We start from the raw sequence: 13961 nt of genomic DNA, 5'->3' as shown, positions 1-13961 counted from the left end.
AAGCCAATAAAGGTGCTTTGAGCAATTGGGGCTGAATCCCACCGGGGACTCTGGGAAAAATACTATTCAAACTGTGGTCCACGGACTGGCAGCAGCATTATCTTCTGGGAGCTTGGTTAAAAGTACAAACTCAAGAATCTGTCGCTTATTAAGCTCTCGAGGTGATTCTTATGCATTGGTAAATTTTGAGAAACACTACATCAGAATTGCCCCACTGAGGGGGGGTGGGAACTGGAATATTTAACCACCAAATCCCATCTCTCATTGGTTGTGGATTGTTACCAGGAATGTTAACTCTGCTGGCAATTCCAAAGAAAGGTGTTTGAGGTAGGAAGCTATGGGCTTGTGCAGGATCTGTCTACCAAAGTTGTAGTGAACTCTGAGGTGGGCTGAGGGAATATGGTTAGGGCACAGATAGGATCTGGATAAGGCTTCATAGCGTTCATCTGATTCCCATGTTTAAAAGTCTATGAACCCTGCCAAAAAGTTACGGACTATATTTCTTTAACAAATGTTTATTGAGTGCCTACTGTATACCAGGTACTTACTAGGTCAGGCATCAGAGGTACAAAGGCTAGTAACAACTCATGTGACAAAGAGATTTCATAGTCAATCATAAAATACTTATTAAATGCTTACTATTAAAGTTGAGATTAAAAACAAAAAGTCCAGCATCTGCTAGTCAACAGCTCTGAAAACCTAGAACTTAAGTTTTTCTAAACTCAGAATGTCTGAAATCTTAAATATAACGAAATATCATGATGCAAGCTTATTAATTTACAGGAAGCCCAGGTTGGTTGTGAAATTATTTTCTTAGTATAAAAGTCTACTTGAGAGTCAAATTATTATCAGAAGATGCAATGGTGGTTTAATGCATTAAAATGCGCACTTGCACAGGATCTAGCCAGAAATCCAGTCAGATCCTCAAGCTTTGCTATCTCTTTGCCTGGACATTTTTCTTGTGTTAAAACATCCTTTCTTCAGACCATCTTTTATTGTTACTTGCTTAGCCTCTGTAGCCATCTGAGTTAGCAACTTTAAGGGTTTCTTTTACATAAACCACATGCCTATAATACTGTGCCCCTAACCTCACCCAGATAGCTCATTCCCTCTTCTAGGGTTCAGAGCTTTGTGGTGCAATACTATAGTCACTAGACACACGTGTCTTTTAGGCTTTTAAAATGAGCCTAGTCAGAATTGAGATGCTCTGTGTATAGAAACACTGGATTTTGAAGACTTAGTATGAAAAAATATCTCATCAATAACTTAAAGATATTGATTACATCTTGAAATGGTATTTTGGGTTAAAAATTAACTAAAATTTCCTATTTCTTTCAAGAAATGTGGATACTCGATATTTTAAATTGCGTAATGCGGTTTGCAGTATATTTCTACTGGACAGCAGGGGTCTAGACTATGAGAGCTATTCAGGGGCTGTGAGGGAAGGAATAAATTCTCCATTTATTATTTCTATTCCTTTATTTGTTCCCCTCTGTTCTATTCTTCCTTGATGACCGGCGTTAAGTCTACCTTCTGTTCCAGATGTTACTCAGTCTGCATTTACAGTTGTCTGAGAGCAGAGACAGCAAGCCCTCCAACTTAAATGTTGACAGAGTCACTAAGTCACAAGGATGTGTCCACAGGGCAGCAAGCAAGTGCCAAGTTCAAACCACACGCCAATCCGGTCCCCTTCTGCATCCCAACACCTGTGCCTGATTTAAAAGACAAACTTGTGTTGCCTATTTGCGTCGGGCTAACTGACGGGGGGTGTGGCACCAGCGGAGAAACATAAACATTTCTGTGGAGTCCAATACCATTTGCAAACCACGGTAGGGGAAAAACGTATGAAAACTTCCTGAAGGAAGGTAATGAGGACACGGGAAGGTCAATTTCTGTCTTGCTTCATCCCTACTCCGCATGCAGAAGGAAAATGCCGGGAAAACGGGAACTTCAGCTAAAGGCGACACTGCTCTAAGTTGGAGGCACTTGGGCAAAGAGCAGGCCACATCCCTAGTTATTCCAGCGTGGGGTCCGCTACCCTAACATCCCCCAGCTCAGACTGCCCCGGCTGCACTAGTTTCCGACTCTCCAGCCGGCTCCACATTCTCCCTCGCTCTCGCCCACCTCTGGACCTTCCCAGGCCACCCCTGAAACGCCCTGCAGCCGCCATTTTACCCAATGCTATCGCGAGACACTCAGCCGTCGGGAGCCTGACTCATGTATGTACTTTCTTGCGAGACGTTCTCCTGGGTTGTTCTCGCGGAGGAAAGTGTCGCGAGAGCTGGTTGCCTTGGCTCCCTGTAGCTATAGCAGCCGCGGCGGTTAAGGATGCGGCGGCAAGAGCGGTGAGTGCGACACCCTCAGGGGGGCGGGGCTGGAGGGAACGGGGTGCAGGGGGAGCGCCCAGGGAGGGGGCGGGGAGGGTCGGGTCACGGGGGGAATGGGCGTGAGTGTGACGTGTAGGGGAGGACCCAGGTCTAGTGGGTATAGGGACTGGGCGCCGATCTGCACTGGGGCACGCGGGGAGGGCTGCAGCTGCTGGGAGGTCTAGGGGGAGGGACGGGGTGGAGCAGGGTTCAAGGGGCAGGGGCCAGAGTGTGGAAGTCTGTGTGTGTGTGTGTGTGTGTGTGTGTGTGTGTGTGTGTGTGTGTGTTTGTGTATGGTGGGAGGGAGAGGGTTACCGGGACTCAGAAATGGTTAAAGAGACCGGACTACATCGAGGAATAAGTGGTAAGAAATGGGGTTCAGCTAGGAGCAGGGTATGTTGAATGGGAGCAACAGAGGTTGGGCCCGGTTGCTTTGCACTGGTGGGGATGCGTGTGCGTGTGTGTCAGACCTTCGCAGCTCCCGGGGGCCCCGCCTGAGGCTAGTCCGGGACTTGAGGCGCGCCAGGACCTGCGTCCTAAAGGGCTTGGCGGGAATGGTGGCGTCCCGGACCTTCGCCTCCCGTCCCTCCCAAAGAAATCCCCCACGGACTTTGAAATATGAAAGGAGGTTCCTGGTGAGCTAGTATTAGTTGGGAAGGTTCTTTCGGTGGAGAGACTGAGTGGGATCATGAATGATTGCTGTTCTAAGATAAAGTGTGGGGTGGGAGCGGGTGAGAAATGTTTGAGAGGAAAAAACCAAACCTCAGATGTGCTTCCTCTGGAACGTATTGAGTTGGAGGAAGGGGGTGTGTGCTGAGATCACGTTTCTTGCCAGATTCATTCAATTGTAGAAATCCTTTACAGTATATTTAGGAAATTATATATGCAGTGTAAAATCAGCTTAGATAATACAGTGAAAGAACGTGCAGTACGACACTTAAACCTTCCACGAATGTAACTTACAAACTAAGAAAAGTGTTTTTATTGCAGCAGCAGCATCTGCAGATTGAACTAGGGATAGTTTTAGTTACTTGAATGTACTAGGGATAGTTTTAGTTACTTGAATGTAAAACCTAGTGTTCCCAAAGTGTGCCTGTTTAGGTTATTTGCCTTTTAAGAAATGGATTAGGTTTCATTTTAGGGGACCAAACAAGTTTTGAATATCTGTCAACCTGGAAATAAAAGGAACCCCAGGAGTTAAAATCACCGAGAGGGCAAAGCGTTTAGTCTGAGACTCAAGGACTGTTCTGGAGACCTCAGGTTTGGACTACTTTGTTTGTTAAAATCTTATTTCTAGGGAAAACAGTGGCTTCAATTCAGGCATAAAAATAATTTATCCATTTCGATCTACAGATAACAGCTTTCTGATAATTTTTCTCACTACCTTTATAAGTATAAATGTGCAAAACCACTCTTTGATTATGTAACTGGATTTTTCCATGTTGAGGTTCACAAATTCATTAATTAGAATAATGGCTTTTAAATTTTTCTAGAGCTAGCCTTGATGTGGTTAGTCTTTGAACCTATTTATCTGATATGTTTTAGACTAAAACTTTTCATTTGTAATGTTAATAGCTAAACTTTAAAGTGCTTTTTTTGAGGCAAGATTTATGTGGTAGAGTCCAAAAGATTTCTGCATGAATCCATTAACGAGCTTCACTGAGTTCCTGTTATGTGTAGAGTACTGTGTGTAAGGCATTGCAGGGGGAAAAGATTAATTAATTCATTTATCCATTCAACAAACATTTATTGAGACCTATTTTGTGTCTGATTACTAAGCTTTCAGGATACAAATACAAGTAAGCCTTGCTCTCTGCCTTGAAATTGCTCAGACCCTAGGAAAGGAGAGTAATAGAGAAACAAATAATTACAGTGTAATAAGCACACAATATATGAACACACGCTTATGAAACAAGGGTCTGTCCCTGAGCACTTTACTATGTTTATAGCATAGTAGATGACCATGCTGTATCAGTAAAACACATACTACATTTCTCAGAAGAGATGAAAGTTAGAATAGAAACTTGGGGCGAAAATTCTCGGGTAAGTTCATAATTTAATAGTTTTTTTTAGTATTCTTAAAATAAATATCACTAAGCATCTTAAGTCAATAATATAATAATAATAATAATAATAATAATAATAATGATTATAAGCACAATAGCTAACATTTGTTGGGTGATTATTAATGTTCCAGGCACATTATCTCATTTTATTTTCACAGCACCCTGCTCTTCAGCTGCTACTAATACTTCAATGTTAAAAATAAGAAAACTGAAGATTAAAAAATTAAAAAGTTGCCAAAGATTACAGAGCTGGTAAATGTCAGATTAGGGAGTTAGAAATATACATGATTGGAAAAACCTAAGCAAGATTCCTTTCTTTGCAGAAAGGGAGCCTTGGGATGTGGGGAGGAGGGCAGAGATTGAAGGTGGAATTGGACAGAAGACCAGAATTCAATCTCTATCTTTATTCATAGATTTTCCTCTATCAAATATTTACACGCATATGGGGAATGAATTTCAATATTAGCATGATGCTAAATATGAAATTTGTATTGTACAGAGAATTGAGTAAATTACCATATTCATGTTGGATATAATTGTACAGGGAGCTATGTTTGGGAAAATAGTTGTAATAAGCAGTTGTTAACATTTATAAGCTTCCAGAAAATGATCATTTTAACCCTGGAAATGGTTATCTATATTCATACCGTGTTTCCCTAAAAGTAAGACCTAGCCGGACCATCAGCTCTAACACGTCTTTTGGAGCAAAAATTAATATAAGACCCGGTCTTATGTTAGATAAGACCTGTTATAAGACTGGGTCTTATATTAATTTTTGCTCCAAAAGACGCATTAGAGCCCATGGTCTGGATTGGTCTTATTTTCGGGGAAACATGGTATATATGGCAAGTGTTAATTACAGTAGACTTTAAAGGATTAAGTCAAATATTTTTTATACTGCAATTTTTTTGTATTGAGAAAAATACATACATATTACATGTATTTATATATTTGCTTTCAGATTTTTTTAAGCTCTATATTTCAGACTCCAAAATCTGATTATCTGGTTGAAATTCAAATTTTATATCTTAGTACATGGTTTCTTTAAAAATCTGAGAAGGAAAAATATCATCAGTGTAGTATTGATACTTAGTTCTAGAGTTACTTAGTTGAATGCTTAAAAGTCAACCAGTTCAGTCCATCCTTTTATACTGAGGAAACTAAAGCCTAGAGAACTTTTAAATGACTTGCTCAAAGTCATACAGCTACAATGTCCCAGGTATTCTGATTTCAATTCAGTGTTCCTTTTACCGTACCACATTGCCAAATTATACTTAATAATTGCTATACGTTAAAGATAATTGAGAGTTTTAGATGCTCTCAGCTAATTTTAGGAAACCAGTTATATCAGGAGGCTATAGATGACAGAACAAACTAATTACTTGTTTCCCTTATACTGTATTTACACTTCTTATACTTAGGATAAATGCATTCAGATAATTTATTCAAATGCTTCCAACATTTGGTTTGTTATATCACTGTTTTCATTTTCTCTGTGTCCAGCTGTGGTGCTGGCCCATTTTAATAAATGTTTAGTGTCTTTAAAAATGGAGGTGTACAACTATGTTGTAATACACAGTATTCTTAAGAAATACATGCAGATTTGATGGTGAGTCCGTGATGCAGTTTTTTTTTCCATTGAGTTGAGTTTCTGCAGCAGCCCCTCATCTGTATAGATTTTAGATGGAATAGCATGTGGGTGTGAATGAGATCCTTGTGTTTTCTAACACCTTTTAACTAAGTGAGCCGGGTGCTTACTTTTTTTATGTGAGTTATTTTATTTTATTTTTTATTTTATTGGGGAAGGGGAACAGGACTTCATTGGGGAACAGTGTGTACTTCCAGGACTTTTTTCTTTTTTTCCAAGTCAAGTTGTTGTCCTTTTAATCCTAGTTGTGGAGGATGCTGTTCAGCTACAAGTTGTTGTCCTTTCAGTCTTAGTTGTGGAGGGCGCAGCTCAGCTCCAGGTCCAGTTGCTCTTGCTAGTTGCAGGGGGAGCAGCCCACCATCCCTTGCGGGACTCGAGGAATTGAACTGGCAACCTTGTGGTTGAGAGCCCACTGGCCCATGTGGGAATCCAACCATCAGCCTTTGGAGTTAGGAGCATGGAGCTCCAACTGCCTGAGCCACTGGGCCGGCCCTATGTGAGTTATTTTTGAGGTATTGAGACATTTTTCCAAAAAAGGTTTAGAGCAAGAGAATGAGATGAGAGGAAGAGCCCTGAGGGCTAAGAATGGAACTTCTTCTCCATGTGTGTTGAAAGCTGACACAGCAGTTTATGATATGTGAAGAAGATAATAGTCTAAAAGCTTTCTTGAACTCTTCATCCTCAGGAGAGCTTGAAGTTCTTTTCTTCTGCTTTGATACACATACCCTCTGGAAAGTTTCTATCCATTTACACTCCTACAGGGATGAGTGGGCAAAAGTATTAATTTCCTAGCGCTTAAATTAGCAACAGTAAATAGAGACTCAAGGAACAAACCAAAAACAATTTACATTGTAGGTGAAAAGTAATATCTTATTTTAAATTTCCATTTCTTTGATTGCCTTTAAAGTTGAACATTTTGTCATATTTATTATTTTTCCTGACTGGCTGTTTTGTCTTTTTAAAAGCACTTAAAATTTTTAATAAATATTTAAATTGTATACTTAAAATGCTTTAAAGAGAACAAAGAATACATTCTTTCAAAAATATAATGCCGTATCTATACAGGCTAAGGAATATAGATTCCCCTTCCAGAAATATCTTGTTTGGTGGTTTTTCTTCCAGTCCTTTTTGTATGTGTTTATACTTTATATATCTATTTATAGCTTTTTTAAATCAGTGGAATGATAATGTATTTTTTCTGCAGCTCTTTTTTTTTTTAAAAAAACTTAGCTGTATACCTTTGAGAGATCTCATCCTGTCAGTACACACTTTTTAATAGCTGATTGTATTTCGGTTTGAATTACTGTAATTTATTTAACTGTTCCTTTATCCATGGACATTTAAGTTGTCCCAGATTTTTGCAATTACCAACAACACTAAAATGAAAATCCCTTATTGTCTCTTGTGCACATGTTCTAGACTGCCTCTAGAGTAGGTGCCTAGAATTGTTGCTTAAAAGGTATGCGTGCTTTCAGTTTTGAAAGATACTGCCAATCTGCCCTTTATATAGTCTGTACCATTCTGCATTCCACCAGCAGTTTATGAAAGTGCCTATATCTTTACATACTTGCCAACACTTGATGTTGTCAATCTTGTACATTTTTGCTACGTAATATAACGGCCAAAAAATTTTGTTTTAATTTTTAGTTTCCAGATTGCTTATTTTTAAAATAATTTAAAAATTTTTCAATTAACCGTTGACATATATTATTAGTTTCAGGTGTACAACATAGTGATTAGACATTTATATAATTTATGAAGTGATCACCCTGGTAAGTCTAGTACCCATCTGACACCACATATAGTTATTATAATATCAATTATATTCCCTATGCTATACTTCCCATCCCCGTGACTATTTTTATACCATATTTTCCCCAAAATAAGACCTAGCCGGACAATCAGCTCTAATGTGTCTTTGGGAGCAAAAATTAATATATGACCTGGTCTTATTTTAACTATAAGATTGGGTTTCCCTGAAAATAAGACCTAGCTGGACAATCAGCTCTCATGTGTACTTTGGAGCAAAAAGTAATATAAGACCCGGTCTTATATTATGTTAGATAAGACCCGGTATAAGACCGGGTCTTATGTTAATTTTTGCTCCAAAAGATGCATTAGAGCTGATTGTCCATTTAGGTCTTATTTTCGGGGAAACACGGTAACTGGCAATTTGTACTTTTTAATCCCTTCCCCTTTTTCACCTATCCCCCTTTCCAGTTTACTCATGAGTTTGAACATCTTTTTATGTCTTTATTGGCCGTTTATGTTTCTGTGAAATTGCTTGTTCTGTTCTTTGTTTTTTAACTGGGTTGTTTTCTTTTACCTATTGATTAACAAGAACTTTTTATATGTATGCGGATACAATTCTGTACTTTTTATATATATTGCACATATTTTTCTAGTGTGTTACATTACTTATAGTGTCTATGGATGTACTAAAATTTTTATATTTCATAGTTATGTCTTTTTTTAATGGCTTCTAGATTTTGAGGCTTAAGAAGGCTTTTCCGATCCCCAAATTATGAAAATATTCTGTTTTATTGTAATACTTTACAGCTAAAAAATATTTAGCTCTTTAATCAATCTGGAATTTATTTTTGTGTGTTTTGTGAGGTACCTTTTTCTCCAAACATGCAATTAACCCAACCCTATTTATTGAGTATCGTATCCCTGTCTTCACTGATGTGAAATCTTATCTTCATCATGCTCTAAAATGTCATATATAGATATGTATGTGTGTTTGTTTCTCACTTTCTTTTCAGTTGATCTGTTTACTTCTGGGCCAATACCACGCAGTTTAATTATTGTTGACCTATATATAGTATGTTTGAAGGTTAGGTTTCCTCTCAGTCTTAGAATATATGCAAGAACAGATTTTTTTTCTTTCTTTCAGAAATTTACTTTCAGGTTTCATTACAAACAAAAATTCTTTTGTGATTATAATTGGGATTGATCACAAGTAGACAGATTACTTACTTTATGGGAGCATTTATATTTTTATAATATTGATATGATACTTCCCATTTATAAACAAGATATTCTATATTTAAGTTAAAAAAATCCTTCAGAAAGGTTTACAGTTCTTTTCATATTGGTCTTGTACATGTTTAATTTCTAGGTATTTTATAGTTATTTCAAGTTATGGCAATTGGGATCTTTTACCTCAAGACATTTCAAAATTTGGTTATTACTGGCGTATAGGACAGTTATTGATTCTTCTCTGTTGATCCTGAATTGGATTACCTTATATTCTTTTATTAAATATGATTTTTCATTTGGTTCTTTTGGATTTTCAAGATAATCACATTTTCTAGCTGTTCATGTCTTTGCCAATTTTCATTTTGTTTTCTTATTTTGACATGTTTTAAAGCTATAGTAAAAATATTAATCCTTTGTCATATAGCTGGCAATGTTTTTAGTTTACTGTTTGTTTTTATGGGAAACCTCGTGACCATCAGTGGGTAAAACACTAGAATGTGCATTGTAATGTTTTGATGTTGTCTTAACAGTTAGAAAGTTCTAACTAAGAAGGTTAGAATTCTTTAAACCAAATCTGGTGAATAAAACTATGAATTAAAATGAGGGGAAAAATACCACTTCTGGGTACAAATTAGATTTGACTACAAAATTCAGGAACTCATTTAATATTATTATAGTGATGTGCCATTTGAGTTAAACGAGTTGAATTTAAAGTTGGGGAGACGATAGCTGAATAAAATTGATCAGGTAGAAAATCCACAATAGAATATATAAATAATAATTGTATCAGATATTTAATCATATATATAGAAGAAACTGGTTTTTCTCATTATTGTTATGCTTGGGGGAAAAATAATTCTTTAGGAGCAATGTCCCCTCACAGCTCTCTTCTGAAGGGAAATCCTGAGATGTGGACATTTCTGAGTTTAGCATTGAGAGGGAGGTGGGCACTGGGATAAAACAAAACTTGGGTTCCATTCCAGTTGTCAGTTATTAGCATTGTGATCTTCAGCTCATTAAGTGACATCCCCCTCTGTAAAATAGGGTGCTCAAAAACGGTAGCTATTAATTTTCAGACTATGGTATATAACATCAAATAATACCATCTACTGCTCAAAATTGATACTGCCGAAAGCTCCATTACATGGTGTAAATATTTGATGAAAAAGAAGGCATGCTGTAACTAAAAGGGTCTGAATTCATGTGTTTGCTGCTGAACCACTAATAACCCAGATCCAGTCAGATCAGGGGTTAGGAGAACCAATAACCTAGTGTGGGGGCTAAAAAATGTGTAATACTTTCCCTCCCATCTTCTGAGTACTTCTAGCTGGGCTAACAATCAAATTAACAGGGACAGATTAACAGGAGAAAATCAAATTTTAATACATGCCTGTGGGGAATTCACATAAGCATAAAAATTCCAAAGACAGAAAATTGGGTATAGATGACATTTTGGACAAAGGAGAAAAGGAGCGAATGGGGTCTTAGATTTCAAAAGTGAGAATGGGCCATGTACAGGTAACTGAGGAAGAATGGAACATTGGCAGGTACATTTTTGCTAGGTACCTGAGAAAATTTTTGCTAGGACTCGGGGTATCAAGCTCACAGGCCCCTGCCTAAAGCCCTCCTATTTACTATACATAATTCCGATCAGGCCAAAGTGAACATCCTGATTTCCCTCCTGAAGCAGGTTTTTCTATCTGAATCTCTTGGGCTGGAAACAGGGGAGGGTCAAAGGTTCTTTCTGAGTCTCCTGTTTTTTAATAACCAGCTTACAATCAATATCCCAAAAGGCAAAACTTTTGGTCCCCTTCACTATATAGCATCTCTTCTGCCTTCTCCTTACAGCTTTAACTATCCTTTTAATTACATGGTATGAATAGAACACATTTTGTTTATCCGTGCAACAGTTGATAGACGTTTGGGTTGTTTCCACTGTGTGGTTATTATGGGTGAGGCAGATGAGGTGCTGAGCCCACCAAATGAGGATACTAAGGGGTATGTGAGTGCAGAATTTAGAGACGGCACTTACTCTCGTGTTGACCCTGAGAAGGAGAGCCTCCTTACATTTTGTACCTGGGAGCCTCAAGTATCCTACCATAGTCCTGGCCGGGGATGACGCTCTCCTTCATCTTCACTGAATACCAGCCACTTTTAAAAACTGAATAAAAAATGATGCTTCGCTCTTTGTCACTTTCCTGTTCAACAGCCTTCAGTGGTCTAACATTAACTATCAAAGACCAACCTGTGATTCTAGCTGTTTTTCTAGTTGGAGTCTCACTATCTCATCCTTCCAGCCAGTCTAAACCACTTTCTGTTCCCTAAACAAATCGAAAGGTTTCCTGTTTTCCTGACTTTGCCCATGTCACTTTTTCACCTGGAACGGATGCTCTGACCGAAATCTGTTGGTGGTGCATTGATCAAGATGAAGCAACTGTTTGAACCAACGGCACTAATCTTGTTCAGACTCTAGTTCCCACGTATTAGAAGTCATCTCTAGATCACAGATGTTTTCCGAGGAAACTAGTGAGGAACTTCCTAACTAGGTTTCTTACTCAGAGTGCTAAAAGACAGAAGTGTCCTATCAGGACAAATTCTGTAGTTATTGGTTCAAACTTGTTTTTCCTACAATTTCTTCAAAGTGCTCAACTGTGGCCGAGCAGAGCCTGAGGGGATTACTGACATTATGCAACTGATTTGTTTGTGCCAACCTCTGAGACAAAGCCATGTAAAGTAGAAGGCATTAAAAAATAAAAACAAGTCATAGTAATGCATGGACATTGTTTAAAAGTGAAATAGTATTTTAAGGCTTTTAAGGGAAAACATCTTTCTTTTGCCCTACTCTTCCTTAGGTACTCCTGAGTTTTGTTCTTCAGAGCACTTTTATTTAAATTTTTTTTCAATTAGTTAACATTCAGTATTATTTTATATTAGTTTCAGATGTACAGCATAGTGGTTAGACATTTATATAATTTACAAAGTGATCCCCCAATGATCTTTAGAGCACTTTTAAATGTTGCCTTTTTTTTTGTTGTTATTTACCTCTGTATATATTTCTAAATGATATGCTTAAAATGCTATTTCCTATACTCCCTCCCATATACATGCACAATTTCTCTCTCAATGTATGTATAATACATTTTTGTTTGTTTGTTTGTTAAATCAGTTGTGGTAAGCAGAATACTGTGCTCCCCCCCAATCTGTCCACATTCTAATCCTTGGGACCTGTGAGTATGTTCCCTTACATGGCAAAAGGGAATTAAAGTTGCATATGGAATAAAGGTTGCTAAATCAGATTATTTTAAAATAGGGAGATTATCCTGTATTATCCAGATGCGTTCAATGTAATTAAAAGGATTGTTAAAAGTGGAGGAGGGAGGCAGAAGAGATGCTATATAAGGACTCAATCTCTGTTGTTGGTTTTGAATGTGTAAGAAAAAATACTATGATCAGAGGCATACAGGCGTCCTTTTGAATTTGAAAAAGGGAAGGAAAAAGATTCTCCCATAGAACTTCCAGAAGGAGATGAATGCAACCTTACCACCACCATGATTTTAGCTCAATGAGAGTATGTTGGACTTCTATAGAAGTATAAGACAAAAGATCTGTTTTGTTTTAAGCCACTAAATTTGTGGTAGTTTGTTACTACAACAATAGAAAACTAATGCATCAGTATTTCATTGTTATGATTTTGTAAATATTGTTCATAGCTAAGCCATGTAGTAATACATTTCCTTTCTTAGGCAATTTTTTTTCCTAGTGTTAATAACTGCTTTTTTTGTTGTTGTTTAGTGTTTTGGAAAGTTATTAGTAAATACTTTTTCTAGCTGAAGGCTAGAAAAAGTGTCAAGACTAGGTTTGAATGTCAGCTAAGTCTCTGGTCATAGTCAAGTTACCTGTATCCACATTTTTAAAATTAAAATTTTTATTGAGATAATTGTAGATTCACATGACTTGTAAGAAATAATACAGAGAAATCCCTTGTACATTTTGTCCCAGTTTCCCAAAATGGTAACATTTTGCAAAACTACAATATAACATTACAACCAGGATATTGACATTGATACATATCACTGATCTTATTCAGATTTCCCCAGTTTTACTTATAGTGTGTGTGTGTGTGTGTGTGTGTTCTGTATAACTTTTTTACATGTGTTGGTTCATGTAACTATTACCACAGTAAAGATACTGAACGGTTCTAAAACCACAAGGTGTTAGTGTTGCCCTGTAGATACCCTCATCCCTGGCAACCAGTAATCTGTCCTTCTTCTCTAAAATTTTGTCTCTTCAAAAATGTTATGTAAATGGAATCATACAGTACGTAACATTTTGGTATTGCCTTTTTTCTGTTCAGCATAATTTCCTAGAGATTCATTCAAGTTGTTGCATGTATCAATAATTTGTTCCTTTTGCTTGCTTTGTACTATTCTATGTATGAATGTACCACCATTTGTTCAAACATTTACCTGTTGAAGGACATGTGGGCTGATTCCAGTTTTTGACTTAACAAGTAAAGCTGCTGTGAACATTCATATACAAGTTTTATATGAATATACATTTTCATTTTTCTGGGATACATTTCTAGGAGTGTAATTGCTGTGTTGTATAGTAGTTGCATGTTTAGTTTTTTAAGAAACTGTCAAACTGTTTTCCACAGTGGCAGTAAAGTAAGTTTTATATTCTCATCAGCAGTGTATCACTGATGAGTTTTTTTGTACCCTCACCCTCATTTGGTGGTGTCACTACTTTTTATTTTAGCCATTGTGATATTGTGTAGTGATATTGTAGCCATGTGTAGTGATATTGCATTGTGGTTTTGATTTCTGTTTCCTTAATGGCTAATAATATTGAACATCTTTTCATGTTTTATTTTGCCATTTGTATACCTTTTTGGTGAAA

At 37.3% G+C, this 13961-nt stretch overlaps 1 protein-coding gene across 3 annotated transcripts in view; it reads left to right on the top strand.

The window, feature by feature from the left end:
• Positions 1-2255: 2255 nt before the first annotated feature.
• USP54 (ubiquitin specific peptidase 54) overlaps positions 2256-13961 on the top strand; it is a 117954-nt gene continuing 106248 nt past the window's right edge. Inside the window, exon 1 of one of the 3 annotated variants that reach the window (XM_033129890.1) lies at positions 2256-2345. The gene's annotated coding sequence lies outside the window, so the exon portion shown is untranslated. Of the gene's footprint in view, positions 2346-2615; positions 2731-3411; positions 3627-13961 lie in introns of those variants that run through there. The other 2 variants (XM_033129888.1, XM_033129889.1) reach the window with 2 other exon arrangements.

This window comes from Rhinolophus ferrumequinum, chromosome 16 (genome assembly GCF_004115265.2).
Source record: "Rhinolophus ferrumequinum isolate MPI-CBG mRhiFer1 chromosome 16, mRhiFer1_v1.p, whole genome shotgun sequence".
Classification (NCBI taxonomy): domain Eukaryota; kingdom Metazoa; phylum Chordata; class Mammalia; order Chiroptera; family Rhinolophidae; genus Rhinolophus; species Rhinolophus ferrumequinum.
This window is presented reverse-complemented; position numbering and strand designations above follow the sequence as displayed.